Source organism: Giraffa tippelskirchi, chromosome 2 (assembly GCF_054371585.1).
Source record: "Giraffa tippelskirchi isolate mGirTip1 chromosome 2, T2T-mGirTip1v1.2.pri, whole genome shotgun sequence".
NCBI lineage: Eukaryota > Metazoa > Chordata > Mammalia > Artiodactyla > Giraffidae > Giraffa > Giraffa tippelskirchi.
The window spans coordinates 196,093,068-196,109,534 of NC_137276.1; positions in this window are offsets into that span (position 1 = coordinate 196,093,068).

Here is a 16,467-nt window from a genome sequence, read left to right on the forward strand (position 1 = left end):
GGTCCTCACTAGTTGTTGGCCAGATATATCAGTTCCTTGCCTTGTGGGCCTCTCCACAGAGTGGCTTACAACATGGCAGACTGTTTTTCCCAGAGTGGGAGCTCTTGGAGAGAGAGAGAGGAGGAGAGCAGGAGAGAGTCCAAGCAAGGCAGAAATCATAGTCTTTTCGTAACCTAATCTCAGAATGACATCCCATTACTTTTGCCATATTATATCCATTAGAATTCAATCATTATGTCCAGCAAACACTGAGGGAAGGGGGTTAAAGACTGTACCTGTTAGGAGACTGCGATAACTGTGAGCCATTTTAAAGACTGACTACCAGAGCAAGAGTTGGCTTTGTTTTGGCTTTCATTGATGTAACCTAGAACAACTAGCATCTAGAAGGCACTCAGATTATTTGTCCAATGAATGAATGAATATTAGGACAAATGCAAAATCTGTCTTTTCACATGTTTATATGGTGTTTGAAATCAGAGCAAATTTAACACACTGTATTCTAACATGATCATCTGAACAACAAAAATATATTTTTTCCTCTCCTATTTTACTAGGTTACATTAAAGCATCAGAATCAAATTTAGCATCTCTCCCAGAAGACATTAGGGAAATAATGCCACTTACTGACAACTTTTGTATATTTCCTGGTATTCTGGTGGAAACTTCATCATTTTATGACATATGGGAATAGATAATATGGTTGAAGATAATGTAGTCTATTTTAAGAATTTAACATCGGTTTACTGAAAGGCTTTTATGATTCAAGAGAAGAAAAGCAAAGAATATTACGATGAAGATATGCATGCTATTTATCCTCTGTGTTTTTTTAGCCACATATTGATTTTTCAGAGACTTTTAAATTATATCATTTAAAATAAGGAAAAAATATCTTTATTAAGCATGAATGGGCTACTACATCAGGTATCAAAGATATACCTAAATGTGTCCTATTCTTTTAATATTTTTAAATAATGTTATCCAGTGTTGATTCCTAAACAAATTGACCAAGAATTTTAGGATAGATGATAATTTATTAGGATTTCTGAAAATTATTAGACATTTTATACCATCTATTCCTTACAAATGTGAAAGGTGTATGCTTGGAATTGTTCAAAAGACATTGGCCAGTTTAAGGAGAAGGTTGGAATATTCAACCGCAGACTTGAACAATCCTGGAGAAAATGTTATGTGATATCCTGTCAAGGCTTTCCAACAACAACAACAACAAAAGAGACATAATTCTTACCCAGACAAGATCATATGTTCTTTGAAGGCTGTTGTATTATGAGGTAGTGGTGGTTATTCTTTAGTCACTAAGTCATGTCCAACACTTTTGTGACCCCATGAACTGTAAGCTGCCCGACTCCTCTGTCCACGAGATTTCCCAGGCAAGAATACCGGAGTGGGTTGCCATTTTCTTTTCCAGAGGATCTTCCGAACCCAGGGTTCAAACCTGCACATCCTGTTTGGCAGGTGGATTCTTTAATATTTAGTCACCTGTGAAGCCCCATACTTTGAGGAGAGAATAATAAACAAGTTATCTATTACCCAGCTCAGATAAACAGGGAGCAACTATTTCAAGGAATGTGTTGTAAAGCATTTTGAGGCCACTCCCAGGTCTTAGCAAAGATATGCAGTTATCAGCTAGTACTGGCTGCTAGTGGTGGGGGAGAAGAGAATAGTGTAAAAATATTTATTGTGCTGCTTATTGTGAGATAAGGATAACAACAAAATGGTGTCTGACGTGTGTTTCTTTCACACTTCAGAGCAGCTAGCACATTTAATGATGAAAAGCATTTTTGAATTTTTTTATCTCAATACTGAGTACTCCTAAAAATTTATTATTGCACTTAATTAAAATGAAATAAATTCTAAAGACCCTTATATCACCAAAAGCTTATGATTCTATGATAGCAATTTATACTAATGTTATTTTGAGTAAGTAAACATATTTCTTTCATTTTTAACAATAAGATGATATTGTATTCTGTTTAAAATTTTATATAATCTCAAATTCTGACTGTTGTTCATATTTCAAAATGGTTTTACAAACATGATTTTTAGCTTCTTAAAAATCCCTAACTCACTAGAACTTTAAAGAATCTATTAGTTTCTTAGTCATAAACTCTTCTAAAACTTAGAATCCCAAGAATGATTGTTATAGTTCAAAGAGCTAATTATTACCAAAATTTCTTTGGAACTTTGCAACTTTGCTATAAGAACACATGAGTACACCTACAGAGTCTAAATTTCATTTGTTCGGTTCATAGAAGGAAATTTTACTCCTACCATCTCACAGGGTTAATAGCCAATATTTCAACTGAGATATTTCAATTACTGCTATAAGTTTGGGAGCATTAATTTAAGTGTTGAATTTCTCATTTATAAGTGATTAATGATTAAAGGCTTAAAATAAAATCAATTTTGTTAGAAATAAAAATATTATGAAAAGAACAGAAAAAAGGTATAACCAATTTAGAAATATGCGCTTTATTATTGTTTAAAACTTAAAATGATAAGCAAAATTCTAGGGAAAGAGAAAGACTGTCATAATTTTAAGGTCAAGAGCTTCTTAGAATTTCAGGCAGGGATATTTCACTCTAAACAAAGTCTGTATGACAACCCTGCAATTTCTAATTGTATAATGAAACATTCCTTGATTGCTACTGATTAACTTACAAAAGAATAAGGTTCCCAGTGACTTTTCAGAAGAAATTCAACTCTCTTGCTTGCACACATGGTAGGTGGCAGTCTTTTCCTATTGCAATTTCTAATTAATGTTTAAAGCCATCTGAGCCAGAGGAACCCTATTCTTTGGTCATACTGTGAATATCTAAGTTCTCTAGAATCTATTCAGGCAGATTTGAAGTCTTTTATTTGATCCTTAAGCCCCTTCTTGATGTAGTTCCTGCATAAGTCTTTCTTACTCCAGATACTTGAAGAGAAATGGGAGGTACCAATTAAGATATTATTTTCTATTGATTAACACAACCGATTATTAAAGTATCATGTATTTATTTGGAAAATGAATCATATTTTGTATCATTTTGTATCATTTTCTAATAAAAACTTTCATTTGAAAGCATAATGTGATTGCAAACTGGAAAGGGGTATTGATTGGACAGAGGTTCTTAAAGTCTACAAAGTTCCGGGCTTCAGAGCAGTTGTGAACCTTCTGAAATTGTAAGACGCTAAGAGTCGGATGACTGAGCGACTTCACTTTCACTTTTCCCTTTCATGCACTGGAGAAGGAAATGGCAACCCACTCCAGTGTTCTTGCCTGGAGAATCCCAGGGACGGCGGAGCCTGGTGGGCTGCCGTCTATGGGGTCGCACAGAGTCGGACACGACTGAAGCGACTTAGCAGCAGCAGCAGCAGCAGCTATGTTGATGAACATGTTCTTAACTAGAGGATTCAGAGAGAAAAGACAAGATGGAACGATGACTTGAGAGTTTGTGGTCCAAGCAACAGAGTGGAATATTCTATTGACTGGGAAAGTAGGATTTCAGGTGATTCTGAGACTTTCAAGTGGAGCTAGGAGGTGTAGATCAAGTGTTTAGTTTTGTGTGGATTAACTTTGAAATGTCTGTTAGATAGGTTAAGTCAGTCAGAACTCACTGGACCCAGGAAGGTAAGAAAAGCGAGCAAACAAACAAAAAAGCAAATTCAGTGTTCAGGTAAGTAACTATGCTAAGAGGAAATGCCACAGAAATCCTGGGACATGGTTCTCCTGAGGGTTTGTCTCCAGTTCTGTGCACAGGCTAATCTAATCTTTCTCTCAGGAACATTTAAAGGCAAAAATATCAGTTTTACCTTTGAGAAAGAAACCATTTTATTTCCATATATATTTTTTGTTGTTGCATCAGTGATATATAGCTATTAAAGATGGTCATAAATATTTAAACTATTAATGGTTGAGTTACACATTATAAATAGCTCTATGAGCTCACCAAGCCCTGTAAGTGATATACTCTGGTTCCCCAAGGAACCGTGGATAAAGTCACTGCCATGGTGGAAGACATAATGTGCATTCATCAGTGACAAATGAGTGCTGTGTCATAACAGATCCTACACGGAGTTTATTTTAGTCAGTAAAATTGGTGGCAAAGAGCAGATATTATGTAGACTGATATCATCTAACTGACAGTACACTAGGATTAAGAAAAGAGTTTCTCATGAAATTTACACCAGAGTAACAAAATAGTGGAGTTTTCTAAATCCTGTAATTAAAGTAAAATAATGTATCAATGGCATCACTTACTCCAGAACCTTACATTATGAGTTTTTTTCTAATCTCATCTATTTCTTTCTCTTTTTTTCTGCCCTCATTTTTTCATACTCTCTCTTAGGGGATTTCTCCTGCTTATATTTAGAATCAGGGCTACAGGGTAAAAGTAATAACTTATCTAGGTAGGCACCTATAGCATAAGGTTCGGAAGGGAAGATGGGCTGACTTGACAAAGGTCCAGCTCGCTGGGCACAAGCTGTGTGGCCTTTCTTGGGCTGGTTACTTGATTTCCATGAGTCTTATGTTACACATATCCATTACTCTCTCTATGTCTCAACTTCCTCATTTGTAAAATGTGAGGCATAAAATAAAACACAACCTAAAAGCTGTTTTGAAATTAAGTGAGTAAATGTAGAGAGTTGTTGGGTATAAGATACTACATTATGTAAGATATTATTTTAATATCAATTCAGTTCAATTCAGTCGCTCAGTCGTGTCCAACTCTTTGCAACCCCATGGACTGCAGCACGCCAGGCCTCCCTGTCCATCACCAACTCCTGGAGTTTCCTCAAACTCATGTTCATCAAGTTGGTGATGCCACCCAACCATCTCAGCTTCTGTCATCCCGTTCTCCTCCTGCCTTCAATCTTTCCTGGCATCAGGGTCTTTTCAAATGAATCAGCTCTTTGCATCAGGTGGCCAAAATATTGGAGTTTAGCTTTAGCATCAGTCTTTCCAATGAATATTCAAGACTGATTTACTTTAGGATGGACTGGTTGGATCTCCTTGCTGCCCAGGGACTCTCAAGAGTCTTCTCCAACACCACAGTTCAAAAGCATCAGTTCTTCAGCGCTCAGCTTTCTTTATAGTCCAACTCTCACATCCATACATGACCACTGGAAAAACCATAGCCTTGACTATACGGACCTTTGTTGGCAAAGTAATGTCTCTGCTTTTTAATATGCTGTCTAGGTTGGTCGTAACTTTTCTTCCAAGGAGCAAGTGTCTTTTAATTTCATGCAGTCACCATCTACAGTGATTTTGGAGCCCCCCAAAATAAAGTCTGTCACTGTTTCCACTATTTCCCAATCTATTTGCCATAAAGTGATGGGGCCAGATGCCATGATCTTAGTTTTCTGAATGTTGAGTTTTAAGCCAACTTTTCCACTCTCCTCTTTCAGTTTCATCAAGAAGATCTTTATTAATTTATTTTAATATAATTATCATAATAATCAAGAATTTCTAAAGGAGATAATATGTGTAAAGGGACTGTGTTGTGTGCTCACTCAGCTGTGTTTGACTATTTGCAACCCTTTGTAGCCTGCCAGGTTCCTCTGTCCATGGGATTCTCCAGGCAAGAATACTGGAGCGTGTTGCCATTTTCTCCTCCAAAGGATGTTCTCAACTCAGGGATCAAACCTATGTCTCTTATATTAGCAGGATGATTCTTTACTACTGCATCACCTGGGAAGCCTGTAAAGTAAGCTAGTTGTATTATCTGGTCCTCAATTATTGAGCTCCTGACTACATGATCAGGCTCCTCATTGGGTACCTATGGTACATTATTCATAATCTTCACAGCAACCCTAAAGCAGCATCACTTCTCTATTTTATAAGGTACTCAGAGAAGTGATGTTCTCAAAGTCACACACAGAAAGTGACAAAGCCAGATGGTGACTTCAGGCCAAGTCTGCCTGATTCTAAAATCTGTGCCCAGTCCCTCACCCACAAAGACAGTGTCCAGATGGTCAGAGTGAAGGCCCTTGACTGAACAGTCCTGTGCCACAGGCAAGTCCAGGGAATATGTTTAAGCTGAGTGTTTTCACCCATAAGATTACAGATTACACTAGATGCTCTTTAGGAATTCAGAATAATTTCCCAGCATGAGTGAAGATTCTGAGATGTGTATGTTTTTCAAAGTGTGGTTTGTTTTTGCAAAGTTGGTTATCTGCTTAAATCCTTTAGTGTGCTCAGATTAGTCTCACGTAAGTACTGACGTCAACAAAGGAAAGGAATTTCCTTAGGTCCACAAAAGCAAGGGAAAGCTGCCTAGACTACATAATCTTTGTGTTTGCTCTTTCATTTTGTTATATGCATTAAACCTTCCCCTCAAAAGAATGAGATTATATGTTACAATAGAGAGTGCAATATATTTTCATGTACTTACATAGTCTTTTTTAGGTATTAAGAATAGTTTATTAACTATTTTTAATAGTAAGGAATTATTTTCATGCTATTTGCTCATTTCTATTTAAATAAGGACTGATAAACTTGATTTTAACTCTTCATTCTTACTTGAAGAATATGAATGTCCTCTGGAATTGAAAGAAATGAAAAAGAATTTATGTTTCCTACTTTTATTATTCTGTACATCTGGTTTTAGAGTCAATATATCTGGTCTATGTCAAGCGTTTTCAGTCACTCTTAGACTACCCCCATTAGGTAGAAAAATTGTCTTGTATTACCTAAAAGCCATATTACAAAATTCTTGCCATTTTTAATAACAGAATGCCATTTATTATATTTTATGAAGAAAAAAAGACACATATTCAGAATTGAGGATGGCTAAGGAGACTCCAGCATAGATTATTTTATAAGTATTTTAATATAAAAATTTAAGACGGAAAGTTGAAATGAGAAATTTTACTTCGTTTTGATTAAAAATGAAAATTAATAATGGGTATAAATTAAAACACTAAATAAATAAATCAGCATAATTCTCGGATCACTGCTGCATCTTTATAATTCATAAAATTTCTGTTGATTTTGTGATGCAGTCCTAATTTCATAAGAACTCTCACATTAACTAAATTATTGTACTGCATTTGAAGTAACACATGAGATTCTATGCAATAAAACATTATGTTGATTGATTGTGATACTTAACAGTGCTTAACACTTATTTAGCACTTTACATCCTCAAAGCACTTTACAAACATTAACTAATTAATCATCATGTCACTGTGATGTCAGAAAGGTGGTAGAATCCCCATTTCTGAGATGAAGGAATTAAATAAAGTGGCTTATGGCAGTGAAAGACTTCAGACAGTCTAAATATTAATACCTCAGGGAAGTTTCAACTCAGTGACTAGAGCAGGGAATTGACTGTGTTTATGAAATAGAGAAAGCAGTACAAGTTAATATCATATTACAATCCCAGCCACATTTCAACAATGGCACTTAGAAGAATAAATGACCACTGTCAACAACCCATGTTTCCTTTCTAACCTTTGTTATTCTCAAAGAGCTATTATATAATTGATTTTGCCTAGTATTTTCCATTTTTAAACTCCAATTTTTTCATAATTAAAAACTCCCTGTGAATTTAAAAAGAAAATTGTTCAGGAATTTTCCATTTTATATCATTAATCATGTTTGAGAAAAAACCATCAACTACCGGAAATGCTCAAAAAATTATTTTAAAGGAACAATATTAACTAAGAAGTTTAAGTTATTTCCAGTCAGAATAATTGTTTTTCAAATACTAATTCCCCCAAATAATATCAATAACAGTTCTTCAGATTGTTAAGGAATCGCTATTCAGGAAGTGTCACTATTTAAATTTTACTGAAGACCTTTATTTGACCTATCATACAGTACCATTGATCTGACTGACACCGAAATTCATACTCCACAGACTCCAAAAGTATACAAATATTTGGTGGAAGTATAACATAGATACAGAGAGGACAGCAAATCATACAGGTTAACAAATTTTACAAAGCACAACTGGGTAACCACCCGAGAGATCAAGGAATAGAACTTAGACAACCTTCATGTCCCTTGTTCTGGTCACTGCTTTCTAAAGGTAATCTCTCCTAGGTAATCTACACTAACACTTTGCCTGTTTTTGAACTGTACAAAAAGGTAAGTATGTACTATGTACTACGTTTTACTATTTTGGGACTGTTGTCTCTCAGTATTTTTTACAAAAATCATCCATGGCATCAGAGGCAGCAGTATTTATTCATTTTCATTGCTGTATAGCATTACATTAATAATGTAATTATTAATTATGTACATTAATAATGCATCAGTTAATAACATGTATGTATGTGTGACTGTATGTCCATATGCATGTCAGTTTATTTACTTGACTGAGCCCACTGTTGAAGGACTTTTGTTCCAGTTTAGAACTGTAAAATAAGTGCTACTATGAGCATTTTTGTATGTTTTGGTTCATGTGTGTGTACATTTCTATTTAAATCTAGGAGCAGAACTTTTGGTTTATAGATAGTGGCAAACAATTTTTCAAAATTCTTCTTCCAATTCATATTCCCACCAGTAGTGTATGAGCATTCCGTTGCTCCACAGACTCTCCAAATTTTTGTAAATAAAATTTTTCTGTAACAGGCATACACATTAGTTTAATATTATCCATGGCTTATTTCATGCTACCATCACAGAGATGAATAGTTAGGACAGAAATCATATGGCCCATGTATTAAGTTTCCTTGAGCTGCCATGACAAACTATCACAAACTGGTTGCCTTAGAACAAGAAAATGTATTCTCCCATAGCTCTGGAAGCCAGGCTCTGAAATCAAGGTGTTGACAGAACAGCAGTTCCTCTGGAGGCTCTAAGGTGAAGGTGGGGATCTTTGCTTCTCCCTTGTTAGCATTCCTTACCTCCCTTGGCTTGCGTCTATAGCACTTCAATCTCTGTCTCAACTTCACATGAACTTCTCCTCTGTGTGTGTGTGTTCTCTTCAGTGTGTCTCTTATAAGGATATTTATTATGTTTTGGCCCACCTGAATAATCCAGAGTGATCTCATCTTAAGATCCTTAACTTAGTTAAGCTAATATTTTCTCCACATAAGCTAATATTCACAGGTTCCATAAATTTTACATGGATATCTTCTAGGGGGGCATTTTTCAGCTTATCATAGCCCACAATATGTACTATTTGGTTGATCCTTTACAGCAGTAATAGTTCAATCCCTGCATTAAAATATATTTTATTATGTTTAATGGCCATTTGGATTGTCTCTTTTCTGAAGCACATTTTTCTACACACACACAAATATAAGAAAATTTTTCTCTCATTTTGCTGCCCAAGGCTTGCCTTTTTAAACTCTAATTTGGGTATTTTGATAAACTGAGGTGCTTAATTTTAATGTATTAATAGTCTGCTTTACCCCCATTTATTTTATGTTTTGTGTGGGTGTGTATGTTAGTATTCTGTATATCCTGTTTGCCTACCTCAAGTCAAGAAGATATTATTTTTTCCTAAAAGCTTTATTGGTTTACCTTTCATATTTAATTATAAAATCAAGAATTAATTTTGTGTGTGTGGCATGATTTAAGAATTATGGAGGGGCACTAGATGGTGAGTAGGAAGATGTCGGACTTGCCTCTTTCCACAGACACATCAAAACCACATATAAAGCAACATCTCTGAGAAGTACCTGAAAATGAGCAGAAAAGATTTTGCTCAACTAAGGATAAAAAGAAAAAGCCACATGGAGGTGGGTTAAAAAACCAGAGACACGATCTGGACAGCACCCATACTCCCAGCATGGCAACCCACAGGCAGGAAGAACATCACAGTTACAGAGGTCCTCCCTGAGAAATGAGGGCTCCAAACCATGACTTGGGCTACCAACCCAGGGGACCTGCACCAGGAAGACAATCCACTATAATGTCTGGCCTTGAAAAATAATAGGGCTTAAATATCAGAAAAATGGAGGACTACAGGACACCGAGGCTGTTAAAGAGCATGCACTAACTCACATACTCTAAGTCCCAGCACAGAGGCAGCAGTTTGAAAAGTGCCTGGGTCATACGTGGAGGAGATCCACTGACTGATTTGAGTGTATGTACCCAAAGGACAGGAATCTGTTGGAACACTGGGTATATGAAGGATGTCAGGTCCCAGGTTGTTCTTACCTTCTACTGAGTTGGCCTGGAACTGGAAGGTGCCATTCTGACTCTCCCCATCTAACTCCCTAGCACTGCTTGCCCCACCCCAGGTTTAAAACAGACCAATGCAGGCAAATGCTCCTCCAGAGTGACATACCAACACTCTATATTTGGAATTTGCCCTTAACTGGGATTTCCATACTTTAGCATTCCAGTACCCTATAATGAAAAGGACATCTATTTCGGGTGTTAATTCTACAAGGTCTTATAGGTCTTCATAGAATCGTTCAACTTCAGCTTCTGCAGCATTACTGGTCGGGGCATAGACTTGGATTACTGTGATATTGAATGGTTTGCCTTGGAAACGAACAGAGATCATTCTGTCATTTTTGAGACTGCATCCAAGTACTGCATTTCAGACTCTTTTGTTGACTATTATGGCTACTACATTTCTTCTAAGGGATTCCTGCCCACAGTAGTAGATATAATGGTCATCTGAATTAAATTCACCAATTCCAGCCCATTTTAGTTCACTGATTCCTAAAATGTCGATGTTCACTCTTGCCCTCTCCTGTTTGATCACTTCCAATTTGCCTTGATTCATGGACCTAACTTTCTAGGCTCCTATGCGATATTGCTCTTTACAGCATTGGACTTTGCTTCCATCACCAGTCACATCCACAACTGGGTGTTGTTTTGCTTTAGCACCGTCTCTTCATTATTTCTGGAGTTATTTCTCCACTGATCTCCAGTAGCATATTGGGCAGCTACCAACCTGGGGAGTTCATCATTCAGTGTCCTATCTTTTTGCCTTTTCATACTGCTCATGGGGTTCTAAAGGCAGGAATACTGAAGTGGTTTGCCATTCCCTTCTCCAGTGGACCACATTTTGTCAGATGTCCAAAAAAGATGTCCTTTTCATTATAGGGGACTGGATTGCAAAAGTAGGAAGTCAAGAAACACCTGAGTAACAGGCAAATTTGGCCTTGGAGTACAGAATGAAGCAGGGCAAAGGCTAATAGAGTTCTGCCAAGAGAATGCACTGGTCATAGCAAACACCCTCTTCCAACAACACAAGAGAAGACTCTACACATGGACATCACCAGATGGTAAACACTGAATTCAGATTGATTATATTCTTTGCAGGCAAAGATGGAGAAGCTCTATACAGTCAGCAAAAACAAGACTGGGAGCTGACTATGGATCAGATCATGAACTCTTTATTGCCAAATTCAGACTTGAAGAAAGTAGGGAAAACCACTAGACCATTCAGGTATAACTTAAATCAAAACCCTAACGATTATAGAGTGAAAGTGAGAGATAGATTTCAGGGACTAGATCTGACAGACAGAGTGCCTGATGAACTATGGACGGAGGTTCATGACATTGTACAGGAGACAGGGAGCAAGACCATCCCCAAGAAAAAGAAATGCAAAAAAGCAAAAGGGCTGCCTGAATAGGCCTTACAAATAGCTGTGAAAAGAAGAGAGGCAAAGAGCAAAGGAGAAAAGGAAAGATATACCCATTTGAATGCAGAGTTCCAAAAATAGCAAGGAGAGATAAGAAAGCCTACCTCAGTGATCAGTGCAAAGAAACAGAGGAAAACAATAGAATGGGAAAGACTAGAGATCTCTTCAAGAAAATTAGAGATACCAAGGGAAAATTTCATGCAAAGATGGGCACAATAAAGGACAGAAATGGTATGGACCTAACAGAAGCAGAAGATATTAAGAAAAAGTGGCAAGAATAAATGGAAGAATCATACAAAAAAGATCTTCATGACCCAGATAATCACGATGGTGTGATCACTCACCTAGAGCCAGACATCCTGGAATGTGAAGTCCAGTAGGCCATAGGAAGCATCACTATGAACAAAGCTAGTGGAGGTAATGGAATTCCAGTTGAGCTATTTCAAATCCTCAAAGATGATGCTGTGAAAGTGCTGCGCTCAATCTGCCAGCAAATTTGGAAAACTCAGCAGTGGCCACAGGACTGGAAAAGGTCACTTTTCATTCCAATCCCTAAGAAAGGCAATGCCAAAGAACGCTCAAACTACTGCACAATTGTACTCATCTCACACGCTAGTAAAGTAATGCTCAAAATTCTCCATGCCAGGCTTCAACTATACATGAACTGTGAACTTCCAGATGTTCAAGCTGGTTTTAGAAAAGGCAGAGGAACCAGAGATCAAATTGCCAACATCTGCTGGAACTATGGAATATTCTGCAAGAGATGGGAATACCAGACCACCTAACCTGCCTCTTGAGAAACTTGTATGCAGGTCAGGAAGCAAAAGTTAGAACTGGACATGGAACAACAGACTGGTTCCAAATAGGAAAAGGAGTCCATCAAGGCTGTATATTGTCACCCTGCTTATTTAACTTCTATGCAGAGTACATCATGAAAAATGCTGGGCTGGAGGAAGCACAAGCTGGAATCAAGATTGTTGGGAGAAATATCAATAACCTCAGATATGCAGATGACACCACCCTTATGGCAGAAAGTGAAGAAGAACTAAAGAGCCTCTTGATGAAAGTGAAAGAGGAGAGTAAAAAAGTTGGCTTAAAGCTCAACATTCAGAAAACTAAGATCATGGCATCCAGTCCCATCAATTCATGGCAAATAGATGGAGAAACAGGAGAAACAGTGACAGATTTTATTTTGGGGGGCTCCAAAATCACTGCAGATGGTGATTGCAGCCAAGTAATTAAAAGATGCTTACTCCTTGGAAGAAAAGTTACGACCAACCTAGACAGCATATTAAAAAGCAGAGACATTACTTTCCCAACAAAGGTCCGTCTAGTCCAGGCTATGGTTTTTCCAGTGGTCATGTATGGATGTGAGAGTTCGACTACAAAGAAAGCTGAACACCAAAGAATTGATGCTTTTGAACTGTGGTGTTGGAAGACTCTTGAGAGTCCCTTGGACTGCAAGGAGATCCAACCAGTCCATCCTAAAGGAGATCAATCCTGGGTGTTCATTGGAAGGACTGATGTTGAAGCTGAAACTCCAATACTTTGGCCACCTGATGGGAAGAGCTGACTCATTTGAAAAGACCCTGATGCTGGGAAAGATTGAGGGCAGGAGGAGAAGGGGACGACAGAGGAAGATGGTTTGATGTCATCACTGACTCAATGGACATAGTTTGAGCAAGCTGCAGGAGCTGGTGATGGAAAGGGAGGCCTTGTGTGCTGCAGTTCATAGGGTCGCAAAGAGTCGGACATGACTGAGCGAGTGAACTGAACTGAACTGGTTTTTCCATTCCCCTGAAGCAGCCTCTGTACCAAGATCAATGCCACATACCAGAGCACCTGCAACAGTCACAGTCAGGCCTTACAGACAACCACAGCAGAAGCTGCTGCTGCTGCTAAGTCGCTTCAGTCATGTCCGACTCTGTACGACCCCATAGATGGCAGCCCACCAGGCTCCGCCGTCCCTAGGATTCTCCAGGCAAGAATACTGGAGTGGGTTGCCATTTCCTTCTCCAGTGCATGAAAGGGAAAAGTGAAAGTGAAGTCGCTCAGTCGTGTCCGACTCTTAGCGACCCCATGGACTGTAGCTTACCAGGCTCCTCTGTCCATGGGATTTTCCAGGCAAGAGTACTGGAGTGGGGTGCCATTGTCCTCTTCACAGCAGAAGCTAGCCACACACTAGCATACCCACAGAAATCACATCCCAGCCACAACAGGAGGGCACATGCAGCCCACATGGAGAGACTCTTGGAGCATCTGGCTCCGGCAACCAGGGGGATCACACTCTGGGTTCCACAGGTCACCTTCTACATATAGTCACTCCTTCAAGACAAAGAGATATAGCTAATCTCCCTAATACCTAGAAATAAACACAGAGAGTTTGGCAAAATAAGCAGACAAAGGACTATGTTCCAAATGAAAGAACAAGACAAAACATTAAAAAAAAAAAAAAAAAAAAACCCAAGGAAGTAACAAAATGGAGACAAGAAACTACCAGACAAAGAGTTCAATGCAGTGGTCATAAACAAGCTCACCAAACTCAGGAGAAGAATGCGGATGAGAACTTCAACAAAGAGATAGGAAATATTAAACAGAACCAATCATAGCTTTAGAACGCAATATCCAATATGGAAAATACACTAGAGAGAACTAACAGCAAATTAGAAAATTCAGAAGAACAAGTCATGAATTTGAATGACAGGGTAGTAGAAATAGCCCAATCAGAACAGAAAGAAGAAAAAAGTGAAGATAGTTTAAGGGAATTCTGAGATAACATCAAGCATATTAAGATTCACACTGTAAGGATCCCAGAAAAAAAAGAGAGAAAGGGACAGAAAACCCATTTGAAGAAATGATCGATGAAAACTTCCCTAACCTAGGAAAGAAAAGTGAAAGTGAAAGTTGCTCAATTGTGTCTGACTCTTTGCAACACCATGGACTATAACAGTCCATGGAATTCTCTAGGCCAGAATACTGGACTGGGTAGCCTTTCCTTTCTCTAGAGGATCTTCCTAACCCAGGGACTCAACCCAAGTCTCCCACATTGCAGGCATATTTTTTACCAACTGAGCCACAAGAGACAGACATCCAAATTCAGGGAGCACAGAAAGTACCAAACAAGATGAGCCCAACAAGACCCACACCATGACACATTACAATTAAAATGTCAAAAATTAAAGATAAAAGATAATCTTAAAAGCAGCAAGAAGAAGACAAATAGTTACATATGGGGGAGCCCCCATAAGACTATCAGCTGACTTTTCAGTAGAAACTTTATAGGATGGAAGAGAGTGGCATGACATATTCAAAGTACTGAAAAGAAGAAACTTGGAATCATGAATTAGTTCTCTATCTGGCAAAGTTAGTATTCAGAATTGAAAAAAAGATAGAGAATTTCCCAGACAATCAAAAACTGACCTTCCAAGAAAGGTTAACGGCCCTTCTTTAAACAGAAAAGATCATAACCAGAAATACAAAAATTATGACAGAAAACACCTCACTGGTAAAGGCAAACATATAGCAGAGGTAATGGATCAAACAACTTTATAGATAGTATCCAGATGGAAAGAAAAAAGTAGTCAAATCATCTATATTACAGTAATTACGTATGTGATGCACAAAATACAAAAGATTAAAAATATAACAAAAACAAAAAATAGTATGTAGGTATTTTTATATAAAATCAAGAAAAATCTTTAAAGATAAGCACCATAATGTTACTGTAGTTATCTCTGGATAGTGGAATTTTAAGAACCAGAGTTGGAGGCTATTTTCTTACTACATTAATTAGGTGTAAGTCAGGACTGTGGGAAACTCTTGTTCTTTTTTTTTATTAAATAGAAAAAAGGAAAATAAGCAATCATATTCCTGTAGTCTACATCATGATCTTTATGTGTGTCATTTGGTCAAAGTTTTTCTAGATAATAGCATTGATTAATATTGCCTTTTATAAACAGTAGAGAAAAACAATATGATTGTTAATCAAGCAAGTATAATTTGGAAATCTGTAGGCTGATACTTAGAAGCACCTAACAGTAAAATTTGCAAAATGTTTAAAAAAACAGAGCACTACTAGTATTTTCCTATTCTGACCGTATTTCAAAGACCTATTTGGTTTTATTTTAATTTCTCTCAGTAATAATTTTCTAATTGAATTTTAGGGGCATGTCAATATGATGATACAGTTCCAGGTTGTCATGCAGCAAATATACCCCAAAGGAGTAACTCTAAAAAGGCAGATAATGTTGACATATTCTGGCTTCTGTGCATTTCATGCCTATGTCAGCCTGAATTGTGCAAAACTGAGCTCTAAAGCTAAGAGTTCTGTAAAAACATTTTTCATGGTTTATTTATTTAACAGTCACACTGAATCTACGTCCCTTTGATTTTTCAAATATCAGATACCTTTTTAAAATCAGACTCATTTAATTGATTTTTTAAACTCCAATATTTAAATGTAAGTATTTTAAATATGTATGCTATACATACATACTTAAGCATACTACATATCTAGTAGGGTGAGAGAGAGAGAGAGGAACAGCAAGAAGAATAAATTCATTAAAGCATAGTTCATCCAAAAATTTTTCAGCTTCTTCTTACTTTGTGCCCCTCCATCTTAAAATATCAAATTAAGTTTGAGATTTGAAAAATTTTAATAAAAGTAATAACGTATGTTCTAAATTCTGCTCAATCACTATTTTTTATTACTAGGTTCTAAGAGAAATTTTGAAATTTCTATAAATGTGTTAGGATGCACAGATTTCATAACCATAGAAAAATAAATCAATAGCTATTTTGAAAAAGAAAAATGAAAAGGGGAAGATTTTTGTTTCTCATGAAATGTCAGGAGGTTGTGTTTGTGTTAATGAGAAACATTATCTTACCAAAGAATCCTGGTATCCTCAT